The 13,628-nt window shown below is 48.6% G+C and overlaps 1 long non-coding RNA gene across 1 annotated transcript; it reads left to right on the plus strand.

Moving 5' to 3' along the window:
- Positions 1 to 420: 420 nt before the first annotated feature.
- LOC125943189 (uncharacterized) lies at positions 421 to 13,237 on the plus strand. The gene is made up of 3 exons (XR_007465635.1): positions 421 to 551; positions 4,080 to 4,163; positions 12,960 to 13,237. It is a non-coding gene; the product is annotated as an uncharacterized LOC125943189 (long non-coding RNA).
- Positions 13,238 to 13,628: the final 391 nt, after the last annotated feature.

Raw genomic sequence — 13,628 nt, forward strand, 5'->3', positions numbered from 1 at the left:
GCATCGATCAGGCCTAGCACCCTCCTCCTTGTGCTCATAGTGCGGTGAGGCTGAGACAATAGAACACTTCTTCCTGTCATGTCGCCGTTCTTCATCATTAAGAAAACATACTTTAAGGGGACAGTTTCATGGTGCTGGATTAGATATAGCGATTCCCAATATTCCATCCTTGGGAGCCTCTTCTCCGGGATATTATCATAGGGATATTGGTGCAGCTGTAGTGAGGTATTTAATTGAATCAGGACGATTTCCTTGCTAAATTCTCTCTTCATTCTTTTCAGCTATTCAAAATTTCTCAATAGTGCGTCTTCTTAGGCGCGTGAATTCATTTTCTTAACTCCTCCGATTCCTGGCCAATACCCTAAAGTGGGTATGAGCCACTCTTGGAGGAAAGCAAACAAACAAATAGAGCAGCCCGATGGAGAAAGGAGCGCCGGGGCCAAGCAGCCTGCGCTCGCACTCACTGGGTGTGCCTACCCATACTCCACCCAGTGAAGCCGACAGCATATCCAATCAGCACGGCTGCGCGTGCTGCCTTGAAAGCAGAGTCTGTGAGTCACGCCTCCTTTTTCCTAACAGACCACGGGTAACGTGTCACCGGTAAGATCCGGGCTGTCAGCTAGTCTTCTCTACCGAAACATGAGATATACTGATGCTCACATTTCAACCTTTGCCATAACGTGCGTGAGATGAATGCATATGTGAGGCTCATCATGAAGAGCGACCTGATTAGGCTCTAGATTTGACCTGCTTACCTTGTTTCTACAGCGTTGTTTCTATGATGAGGTCCATGCTTTGGTTTCCTCCAAACAGGCGCCTAAAGCATTGTCACAAGGCTTCTATGCTACATATTGCTTTGATTACACGCTCTCAAAATAGCACTTACATGTCACGACGCGTTTCTGGTTTAAAATCAAGTAACACTGTCTCTCTTTTTTCGCACCGGCCGCTTCAAGTTAGCCTATTACTTACTCCTCATTAAATATCTGCACCAGTGTATAGTGTTATTTTGCAGCTTTTGGTTGTACGATTGCGAAGTTGAACCTGTTGTTAAAGAAGCGGTCTTATAAGCCTATCAGTAGGTGTTGGTGGGTTGTGCGTTGTTTCAAGGAAGGGTTTCACGTGCAGTACTAAAGGACAAATAGTCGGACTTTTTGTATCCGTACCATTGCGGTGCATTAGTTTTGAAGTGTATCCGTACCACTGCAGTGCATTAGTTGTGAAGATAATACCACCCAGCATACTCGTCGTGCGGACCAGCTTCGGCTCATATTTCACGATCCCATACTCACGCCTGGCATCATCGATTACCACCATATGTGTCACCCCTAGAAAAACGCGACTACTAGCGCAGTAATTCCTTTTTCGGCAAGACAAAGTGCTAGCCACTTAACGGTAGCAGTTGTGCCAAACGCTGGCTGTGCAACAGTTTCACTGTTTCGAGTATAGAACGTCGAACGGTGACAGCTTCAGAGCCAGCCTCTGCCACACACTGCCGAGCTCTCAAAGTAATCTGCAAGGCGATGCTGGGGTGAGGAAAGGAGGATGAGGAAAGTGTTCGTATTCTCTTCAATCCCCGCCTCCTCGGAAACCGGTAGGATAGGCACTGTGCACATTCGGTCCGGCATCGCAGTAGTGGGCAAGTGACAGCTGCACGCCTCCTGACAGACTGACACAATAACCGCGAAGCACTTCGTGCTTGCCTGCTACCAAGCTCCTGGAATAGCATCTCAGCCATAGAAAAGTATCTCAGCGGCAGCAGGAGAGTACCTCAGCTGGAATCATCATCATCATCAGCCTATATTTTATGTCCATTGCAGGACGAAGGCCTCTCCCTGCGATCTCCAATTACCCCTGTCTTGCGCTAGCGTATTCCAACTAGCGCCTGCAAATTTCCTAACGTCATCACCCATCTGGTTTTCTGCCGACCTCGACCGCGCTTCCCTTCTCTTGGTATCCATTCTGTAACCCTAATGGCCCACTGGTTATCCATCCTACGCATTACATGGCCTGCCCAGCGCCATTTCTTCCGCTTAATGTCAACTAGAATATCGGCTATCCCCGTTTGTTCTCTGATCCACACCGCTCTCTTCTTGTCTCTTAACGTTACTCCTAAGATTTTTCGTTCCGTCGCTCTTTGTGCGGTCCTTAACTTGCTCTCGAGCTTCTTTGTTAACCTTCAAGTTTCTGCCCCATATGTTAGCACCGGTAGAATGCAATGATTGTAGACTTTTCTTTTCAACGACAGTGGTAAGCTCTCAGTCAGTATTTGGCTATGCCTGCCGTATGCACTCCAACCCAATTTCATTCTTCTGTAAATTTCTTTCTCGTGATCAGGGTCGTGATCAATGTGAGTAATTGACCTAGATAAACGTACTCCTTTACAGACTCTAGAGGCTGACTGACGATCCTGAATTTTTGTTCCCTTGCCAGGCTATTGAACATCATCTTTGTCTTCTGCATCAGCTGGAATAGATAAATACAAAGTCGAGTAAAGCTGTAATTGACCAGTTTCTTGCCTTTTAAAGTGAACCTTTCTTTTCCTCTCATTCGGTGTTGGGCGTTCATTGTCGTTTGCTCGCCAGATATATATACTTGTATATACGTCGACAAGTTGAGTGGCTGAGTAGGTGCCCGAATAGACAAATCAATGCTGCTTGCTCTGCGGCCTACCATATCGGTCCCTGTGCGTGTGCCCGAAGAAATGACTTCAGCAATGGGTGTGTGCAACTGGGTATATATGTACCGCAGGATATATATATATGCGCCCATTCTTGGCCAATTCCCCAGACTGGATGTGGCATTGTGACCCAATGGATATGGAGTCTTATATGTATTCACATATGCGTCATACTTCTCTGTGAATACACTACGTTCTTCCCTCGACACGTATCGTACATCGCTTTCCTCCTTTAACACAGGCAGCTACAGGCGACGAGGTGGTGCTCGTCATCCGATACTGCTGTTCCCTCTCTAACTAAAACAGGCTTCGCGTCATTGAGAGCGTAACATTGCGAGGCATTTGTGTGTTTTGTTCCGAGAGTAAACTTCGGATGGGCCCAAGACAGACAGTAAATACCATATCCGCAGACCTGCGCATCTCAGAGTCCGGATACATTCGCGGTGATTGACTGTCAAACCTGCATGCTTTGGATGGAATAGTGTTGATCGTTATTTGATTCGTTGCCGTATTTTCTCACCCTCGAGATTCGGCCATGTGCTCACGAGTGGGTTTTGATCAAAATCGTAGTGAAGTTTGCCAATGGCGACCTTAATGTACGAATGATAGACTTCCTCGCTGAGCGATGATTGAGTTGTGCGGATTGTGATACAGTGAGTCTGATCCAGAGGGTTTACAAAAAAAAAGAAAAAGGATTATGCCCAATAGCAATAGTACTGAATGTAACCTGTACTGAGACATCGAAAAGTCCAAACTTAGACTTGCCTGCAAATATTTTAGAAAAGGGGCTACCAAGAAAAGGAACAATTTCTTCTCAATCTAAGAATTCCAGAAATGTGCCTGCACAGTGCGTCTTTGTGCACGACCTGTGCATTACTTCCTTCAGCTCGGCGCAATGCGATCAGGTCGTCAAAGCAAATTATTTCTTCTTGCGTTTCAAGTTAAAAGAAATGTTAAGCGCATGTGCGCCTTAAGCTTTAGAGAAAAAAAATCCTTTTCTGGTACATCTGTGAGTTCTTTGCTTTTTCGGTGTCATGCATGAATATTCGTTGATCTCGCCGGTCTCAGTATCTCCTGAAGTAACCCTTATCGAAAACCTCCCTGTTTCATAATTTCAACAGTGGGCAGAAAGACGCTGTAATCTAACATACAAATGTTCCTTGAAGTGGAGTAGTTTAAACAATCTGAAGACTAGTAACAGACACGTGGCCACCGAACTTGTTCAACCTAATTGGCAAGTAAAATCCTTTATTCCCACTAGGCAACATTAACCGTATTTTCACTTAACCAAGCGGCTCTTAACCACATCATCGAATAATCAGTGATCACCTGAATATACAGACGGAGAAAATACGCCGCCGCCTCATTAGTTAATTTATTACCTTTCGTTTTTTTTCAGATTTATTTCACGGCCAGTATCCATTCGTGTACGACAACACGGTGGTGGCCGGAAACACCACAGAAAAATCTTCCATTGGCCAGTGTACGTTATATTTTGCATTTAATAATACATAGCGGCGTCTCAATTGTTGGACATTTCGGGCCACAGTGGATGCATTCCTATCGGGCGCAATGCAAAAATGATCATGTCTCTATGCTGAAGGGGGAAGGGAAAGGGGGGGGGGGGGTGACGACGTTAACATGAGATTGTCAAAATTAATTCTGAACCCCACACTACTGGGTTCCGTCAGCTTCAGAACGGTAAACCCCATAACTGAAACAAATACCGGATAAGTACAAGTCAAACAATAACGTCTCCGTATCTCCAACTCATCTTCCTACCTCTCCTCCGGAAGGATTAACAGTGCTCCTATGCATAACGCTTTTCGAATTCCTCTTGTTTATTAAGAAGTATTGACCATAATTCGCTCCTACAACTACATATGCAATTTTATACGACAGCAATATAATCAACATACCTGCTAGATAGCAGAGTCCCCTTGCAATCTGGTTTATAACCGCTATGTAGCTGCATCTTGTTGCATCGAATACCTTCCCTGTGAGGTTTGTTTGTTGGCTGGCGCAATGATTGCATAAGCTATTGTTCGCCTCATGAATACCTTGAAACACGGCGTGCCCACAGGCGAGAAATACTATTTTCGTAGGTAAATTTTATGTCACCTGTGGCGTACAGACACACTCCCGATCGGATCAACATTTGTCGACCCGAACGGGAGTGGTCACGTTTCCTAGAGCTCGCTCGGTCATAATAGGTATAATACTGCAAACTTAAACATATGCTCATCAGGCGTTACAAGGCCTACAAGTCTGCAACATTTTGCACAAATTTCACGCTTCCTTCGCTATGCCGCCCCCGCGTTCGACACGCAGGGTCAAGAAAGGCCTGGAGAGACTTGGGCAACAAGAAAGAGGAATGCCACTTTGCGCCCACCACCTTTGATCACGGCGGGCCCACTGCTACTAGGGAGCGCGCGTAAATGCAAGATTGTAACGTTGGACGCCCGCTAGCAATATCATAAGTTCGTGTAAGCTTTTGAATGCGTGAATAGATGTCATGCGCTTTAATTTGGCATCGTTATGTACAAGAAAAAAGCCATTACTCGACCATGAACATGCCGCGTGCACAGATGGCGCAGTTGTCGCGCCGCGCATGACGCAATATAGGAGCTAAATTTAGTCGCGCATGCGTCGTTCAGAGAGGCTTAGCGCGGCAATACGTTTGCCGAACTGACAGAAAGTGTTTGTATGTGTGAGAACTCACTCAGTCATGCATAGTAACTATAATGCATGAAACTCAAACGTGTGCTATAAGTACGAGTTATAAGGCTTAGAAGTGTGCAATATTTTGCAGACATTTCACGTTTGCTTGGTTATGGCACCTCCGCGTTCGACATGCAAGGTTTAAGAAAAAGTGTGACAGAACTCGGGCAGCCAGACAGACAGATATCCAACCCCTTTCACCATGGCGGAACGTGTCCATCTCTATAGGAGGAGCAATTGCAGGAGATTGAGCCATGCGCAGGAGTCCCAACCTTCTACGAGTGCGCTGGGCTCGAGCGGGTCAGGGCAGTCTGGGGCGCTATCAGTAGGGGTGTCATTTCGTTATCCAGTGACCAAACACACTCTGCGAAACAAACGGGCCCGCTGCGAACAGGGAGCATGCACGATTGCAAAATTTGGTGGTAAGACTCCTCCTAGCTGTAACACAAGCTAGGTATGTAACCTTTCGAATGCGTGAATACACGGGACCGGAAGCTTATTAGTGTCGCAGGCTAACTGCTGTAAATGCACACGCGAAACCTACTATACCTTTAGATCATCATCACGCAGGCGTTATCACGCTGTACACCCAGTGGGGGCCACTGCCAGTGCCGGTGCTGTGTCCTTACTGCAAGCGCCAGATCGTCACCAAGACCGTTTATAGTTCGGGATTCCTCGCCTGGACGCTCTGCGGTGCTTTAGCGGCACTCGGGTCAGTTATAATGTTCAAGACTCTTGCGACCAACGCGATGAAACCAAAGAAAGCATAGCGGAAGTCAACTGCGGTTTTCAATTGATGTGTACAAATAATAAGGAAAGTGGAAATGAAAGTGGGGGAAAAAAATTTCCACTAGTGACAGCCAAACCACATGTTCCACATCACGCGTGCGACGCTCTACCAATTGAGTTACGCGGCGGTGCGCTACGACTGTTTATTGGCCAACTGTCTCCTTCTGTACATCCCGTACTATACCTAACGCCTGTGGTTAGAACGATGTGCCACTTCCACTGCCAAGGCCTTCAGTTGCGCTGGCAAACACTACCAGGGACACAATTTGTACATAGATACAGGTACGCATGAAAGTATACAAATGGATTACTGTCACCGTAGCTCAATTGGTAGAACAGCGCGCGTAATGCGCGAGATGTGGGTTCGGCTCCCTCCGCCTGCCATTGATTGGTCTTTTCGTCCACGTTCAGCTTCCTTTTTCGAGCAATTACACGGACGCTCAAGGCTCTTTTTCATCGTCACCGTTGTTACCAAGGTTGGCGTTCTCATGCTTTCACTGTATCGGCGTGCATACGCGGACGGTTAGACGATATAAACGTTTATTACAATAAATACAAAAAATCCGCATCGATTTCATCCTCTGAAAGTGGATGTACAGCGAAGCTGCTGCCAATGACCTTAGAGAAGTACCACCAAGTTAGAGATGACGTTTGACAATCACAAGCGACGTTAGAGAAGTACCACCAAGTTAGAGATGACGTTTGACAATCACAAGCGACGTTAGAGAAGTACCACCGCCCAAACTGACGTTATACGAGGTTAGACAAGCGCCACCACCACAAGCGACGTTAGACAACCACAATGGCACCCGCCATCCGCCATTGGGATGCGCCGATTGACGTCAATGCACGCGCCGCCAACTGTAGGTGCGCGCTGTCTAGTGGCGTCACCCCAAACGCCCCCTTTTCCAGCTGCCATTTGAGGTCTGGCTGAGTGGCCGCGGCCGCTAGGTGGCGGTGCTGTTTTTGGACAGTGTTTTCCATAATGTCGATTACGGTCGCAGCACACGCTGTGCGACAGATGCAACGGGCAGAGCGCCCACGCATCAAGGGCAGATACATTAGTGAGTTTTAGATAATTAGGGGACTCAAGCGGCTTGCCTACGCAAGAACGAGGGGCCATGGTACTGCGAATGCGCAGACCCAGGCATAGGAGTCTGCGCATGGGCAGTATCGTGGCCTTTAGTTCTTGCGTACGCAAGCCGCTTGTATCGCCTAATCTAAAACTCTCTAATGTGTGCGCACGTACGTCTCGCAGGCACGCACGTGTGCCGAATTGCCGCATGCATTCTTATTCTTCTAGACACTTCGCCAAGCCCAAGTGCCGTATTGAATTAATTGAATTTTTCAACGTAAATTGTGTCAGCAAATTCGTAGAGTGCAACTTACACACAAGATGCAGACATGATAGCTTCGGAGAGTAAATTGAACGTACGAGAAAGCATAATTGAGTTACGCGCAAACTCAACGAAATAAAAACGTGGGCAGCTTGCACTAGTGGTGCAAGGCTGGAGTATACAGCGGAGCTGGTGATCGACCTAGCTTCTTCCAGGTTTTACTAGGCTTGGCTAAGTTTTGATAGGAAATGCTAAGTGCTGCTAGGCACGGTATTCCGAATCGGCTCACCGCCGACACGCAGATTCTCGCTTGGCCGCGCGACGCGCTTCAATATGAGCGGCTTCTTCCTCGGGTGTCGGGATCTTCTTTGGTCGTCCCTTGTCAAGGCTACATGTACTCGCCGCAGAGTAAACGAGAGTTCTGCCGCCGTCGCGGTGGCTCCGAGCTTTTATCTCCCAGTGATGTCGCGGCCAAGCTGCACCTCCACACTTGCCGGGGCGTGACTGTTCGAAACCTGCCGAGCCGCCGTCAGAGGCGCCTGCTGTAGTCACGGACACCGCGCGCGTTCGGCGCGAATTAACTCCGGCAAACGGGGAAACGCGAGCGGCGTCGGCAGCAGCTCTCCCCGTTGCCTCGTTGGTGCTGCTACAATTTTTCTCTCTCGCTGTCATTTTCTTTTTCTCTCTCCCGAGCATAGCGCGCGCCACGCGCATGCTCACCTTCCCTCTCCTTAACGTCCCATGTCAAGGTAACATGTGCACGGCACGGAGAGGAGACAAAGCACACGGCGCTCCGCGAGGTGGTTCGCAGACAACGCTCTCGCTCGGCGAGGATTTTGTAGCGTTAGCTACACTGGCCTAGCCAAGCCCGTTTCGCGCGGCACATCAAGAGCCGTGCTGCGCATGCGCAAGGATCAGTGATGTCACACGGCTTGCGCACCGGAGCAGCAGCCCGGCGGATCGGTGGTGCCGCTCGGGCGCGTTCTCTTCGACGGCGCCCGTGTCTCCCGCTCAAAGCAGACGACAAGCAGACGACACGGCGTTCGCTTAGCGCGCACGCCGTAACGTTGTATTTTGTAGCGTTAGCTACACTGGCCTAGCCAAGCCCGTTTCGCGCGGCACATCAAGAGCCGTGCTGCGCATGCGCAAGGATCAGTGATGTCACACGGCTTGCGCACCGGAGCCACCGGAGCCGGCACCTCTCGCGCATTCCGCCGCCGCCGGTCTGCGCATTCCAGAGGAGTGACGTCGTAGCCGTGGTAGACGCACTGGCGCCGGTGCGCGCTCGCTGTGCAGTCGCCGTCTGACACTGCGCTGGAGCCGCTGCGCTTCTGACTGGCGTTTGCCAGTGTGGTATAGCCATGGAGAAGGAGAGCGCAAATGCTGCTCAACAGCGCAGAAGAACGGAGAAGCTTGACTCATCGGATCCCGAAGTAGTTGCCTCGCAATTAGCGGTTGAGCGTAGGAGGAATGAACAGAAGAAGGCTAAACGTGCTGCGGAGACACTGGAGCAAAGGGACGAATGTCTAGCAAAGCGGCGTCGCCAGGAGGCTGAGCGACGTGCCCGACCACCCCTGCAGCAACAACAAAACGCCGTCGATGACGTCAAGGCTCGCCGATCGACTGAATATACTGTGAAACTCAGCGAAAGCGCCAATGCGACTCGGACCTTCAGCTGAACCTTTGCTAACGCTACGTATATCCTGGCATAGCCGAGCTAAGCCACTGCAACTATTTTATTTTTTATTAAGCAGACACATACTCCCGGCTTAAACAGCTCCGCGTTAAGAACTCCTTTCCACCTTCCGTTTGAGATCTGTCGGAGTGGCCGTGGCCGCTAGTTGGCGATACTGTTTTTGTAGGAGCACATGGAGGAAGGAAAGAAATGCTGACTCATTCGTAATCGAGAGTAGATGTAAGCATGAAATGGCTACCGGCAAAGCAGATTGGTGTCGCGACGTAGGCCTGAAAGCTTACTGAGCCGAAATGAACTTGTTTTGAACTGAACATTGTTGCAAGTCTCCTCTCGGCCAAACAACCATATGCGGTGCGCCGGACGCTGCGGGGCGGGGTGGGAATAAACTTCATTATATAGAGAGGGGGGGGAGGGGAATGTAGCCCAGGCAGGACAGGGGGACTAGGTTGGGCCCAAGGGAGCAGCAACACTAGCCGACTACTCTGCCAGCCTGGTTTGAATGACCAGGTCTGTCGATCGCAGTGCCGATTCCCACACCTCCGGTGAGGTAGCTTGATTCGTGAGCTTTCTAGGGCGCGGATTGCTAGGGCACCCCCATAGAATGTGGTCCTGTCTCGCCTCTGCCAGACCACAATATGTGCATTTTGATACGTTCTCATCTTTGATGATGGCAGCTAGTTGCCTGGGGCTTAAAACGCTATTGGTTTGCGCCCGCCTGAGAGTTGTAGCCTGCGCACGCGTAAAAGAGTCTAGCGGTGGCGGATAAAGTCGACGTTCTTCTCTGTAGATGTTCAGCTGATCACCGTAGTTTAGGGCTGCCCTTTGGGAGTCCGGTACATGACGTTGGCTCACCACCCGGTTGGTTGTTGCTCGGGAAGCAAGGTGGGCCGTTTTTTTTTCCCGTGTAGATAGGCACACAGATGAGATTGATCTCTTGTTGTATTGGTTTTAATATATTTTGGGCTGTTTGGCTGACAGACCCAGACACATAACTTTTAAAGGCGGACATTGAGTCGGATACGACGAACCGAGTTCCCTCGATGGTCGTTCCTGGAGCAATCGCCGCTTCCTCGGCTTTCGTGATTGAGTTTGCTAGAATCTTCATTGACTGAAGCGTTCGGCCGGGGACAGAAGCCGCAGCTATAGCGTATCTCTGGTCTGCCTCGTGAGTAGCGTCAACGTAGGCTGCAGGATTCTCATGCAGTTATTTCAGTAGTGAGGACACGCGTGCTTTCCGTCTTGCGATGTTGTGGTTTCCCATAATTTTAGGTAGGGGGGATTTTAATTTTACCCCTGATGTGGCTGGGGATTCTGATTCGCTCGGTTAGGCCCTGCACCGGCAGTAGGTTCATGTTTTTAAGGACCTTTGGGGCTTGCTCAGTGCAGGAGAGGCGCCATAGCGGTGACGCTCTCTGCGCTTCGATGATCTCTTTTACGGTGTTATGGACTCCGAGCTGCCATAAGCGGTCATTGCTGGCCTAGCTCGGTATCCCGAGAGTAGTTCTGTATAGTGATCTTGTCATGCCATTGATTTTGTTTAGGTCAGTTTTTCTAAGGTATAAGAATGGGCATGTATATGCTATTCTACAAATGAAGAAGGCTTGAGCCAGTCTGTTGGCATCTTTCTCCTTGTGGCTGAATTTTGTTCCGCTCACTCTTCTTAGTAGCTCCGTCACCTGACGAGTTGTGGTCTCTAGTCGTTTTACCGTTTCTGGATTCACTAGGTGGTCCTGTAGCAGCAGCCCGAGCACTCTTATGATGGAGACCACTGGGACGATATAATTGTTGACTAATTTTTAATGTGTGTTTGACTGCTTGAGATATCTTATCGCCTATAAAGAGCTCTGACTTTGCCGACGAGCAAACTAATTCGTTGCATTTGGCATGAACTTGCACAACGTCTGACGCTCTTTGGAGTGATTCTATGACATCTACTCTGGAGCCCGATCTAGTCCAGATGGCGACGTCATTGGCATATATCGCATGTCTAATATGCGGTATGTGGTTGAGTTTGTCTGGGAGTCTTCTCACAGTGCAATTGAACAGAAGTGGCGAGAGGACCGCCCCATGAGGTGTGCCGCGCGCACCTAGGTGAATTTCAGTGCTGTTAATGTCGCCGAATAGCAAGGTGGGCATACGGTCCTTGAGAAAGGCCGATACGTAGTTATATGTGCTCTCCCCCACTTTCATGTTGGACAGATTTTGAAGGACAGCTTGATGGGCCACGTTATCAAATGCTTTTTGAATGTCTAGGCCCAGTACAGTTCTTGTTGTGTGCGGGATCCCTGGGTCTACGATGTCCCTGTTAATTTGCCACATCACGTTTTGCATGCACATGCCTGGCCGGAAACCGAACACCGTAGGCGGGAAGAGCTGGTTTGTTTCCACGTATTCCGCCAGCCTATTGAGGATGACATGTTCTAGGGCTTTGCCTAAACACGAGGCCAATGATATTGGTCTAAGATTTGCTCTGTTTAGTGGCTTGCCCGCCGGACGCTGTAGGCCTGGTCACGCAGTGTGGCACCATCTCTTGAAGAAGGCGGCACAAAAATTGCGCCGCGGAACTCACGGTTTCTCATGTCATAAATGTCATACATGTCATGTCATACATGTCATGTCATGTTTGTCATACACTGTTGTCTTGTCATACACTAATGCCAATTTTGGAAAATATCAAGTTAACGAAACGACCCTGAAAGCACCAAGACGTAGGCAGCTGTTTCATGACCTACATAACACGCATGTCATGATATTCATGTCATGACCTATCATTTATGTTCGCCATATACGCTTGTTATAGTATGCCAATTTTGATAAATACCAAGTTAACGATACGATCATGAGAGCACCAAGACGTAGGCGGCTAGATAGATAGATAGATAGATAGATAGATAGATAGATAGATAGATAGATAGATAGATAGATAGATAGATAGATAGATAGATAGATAGATAGATAGATAGATAGATAGATAGATAGATAGATAGATAGATAGATAGATACTGTCAAAGTGGCAAATGTTCGCCAAGAAATGCTTCGCATTTAAAAAGTGTCTTCTAGCCCTCTTGCCGAGCATTCTGTGTGAAAAGGACATGATATTGATTTTTGTAGTGAGCATGTGCTAGGCCACTGTAAGTAATCTCACCTCGCTGGCTGCATCTCGAGTCATTACTAATTCAAACCACTGATACCACAATGAACCGCAATGACGGCAGCCTTCCTTCTGTTTATGCCCGCCGTGTGTGCCATCTATTCACATGTATACATAATAGTCTCCCCCCTTTTGTTTGCTTTCATCGTGAAGAAGCACCGTATAGGAGCCGAAACGTCTTGTTTCTTTTTTTGTTTGTGTGTTTTATGGCTTTGGTCGGCGTCCGTTTTAACTTTGACTATGAGCAATCCCGACCCGACGAGCTTTCGTCGAACTCTTGATTTCATATATATTGTTACGAAGCGATCCATACATGGTTCAACGCGATGCTTGGCAGAGCGACAAAGACGACAATGAAGACGCTAGCTCTTGGCCCGGATCGGACGCCCCTTACCCTTATATATATAAGGGACGTCCCTTATATATATATATATATATATATACGATCCTGATGTGAACGCATTACACATGGCATTACCAGCGAACCACGTGCTCTCTAAACCGAAGTGTTTACATTCGACGTGTCCCCTCCACAGCAGCGAGGCACTTTGTAAGGCCCGTCCCCCCTCCGCGGTTCTTTTGCAGCTGTTTCCTGGGCTGTTGCCTGATGCCCTTCTGCATAAGGGGTTGCAAGGACATCTCCCACGTCTGTCCAGAGTGCAACAGAGTGCTGGGCACATTCCGCAGGGTTTAGGCTACCCCGCAGTGGCCACGCGGTCTTCGCCCCGTGAGGAAAGCCATGGCTACTTCCTCGTGCTCCCCAAAAGGCACCTCGAGCTTCAAATTCCGCAGCACAAGTGGCAACCCACTGCATAAAATCTCGGCGTCGGGCTCACCTGCTCATTCCTCGACGCTCGGCACGGAGCGAGGCAAGTATACGCCGTTGGATCTCATGTTAAAGGGACAAGAGAAATATAAATCTAGACTAGTGAGCAATCTTTACATCATGCTCTGGAAACACTTAGGTGCAAAGAATTCTTTATCAGAATAGAAAATGAAACCCAAACTTTTTTTCAATAATATTTACGTCGCTGCATACGCCATTGCGATGACACACATTTCAAGGCATCGCTTACGCATTTGCATAATTCATGCGCATGTAAAGCAACAAAGCAGTTCACAAGGTTGCATCTATTGTTTTTTATTGCGATGGCAATCATATGGACACTCAAAGCGGATTTCTGCCGTCAGCGTCGCCGTCACCGTGAGGTTTCGTATGACGTCCACGGCGATGAAATCGTCGCTGCGCGCCGA

This window comes from Dermacentor silvarum, chromosome 2 (assembly GCF_013339745.2).
Source record: "Dermacentor silvarum isolate Dsil-2018 chromosome 2, BIME_Dsil_1.4, whole genome shotgun sequence".
NCBI classification, from domain to species: Eukaryota; Metazoa; Arthropoda; class Arachnida; order Ixodida; family Ixodidae; genus Dermacentor; species Dermacentor silvarum.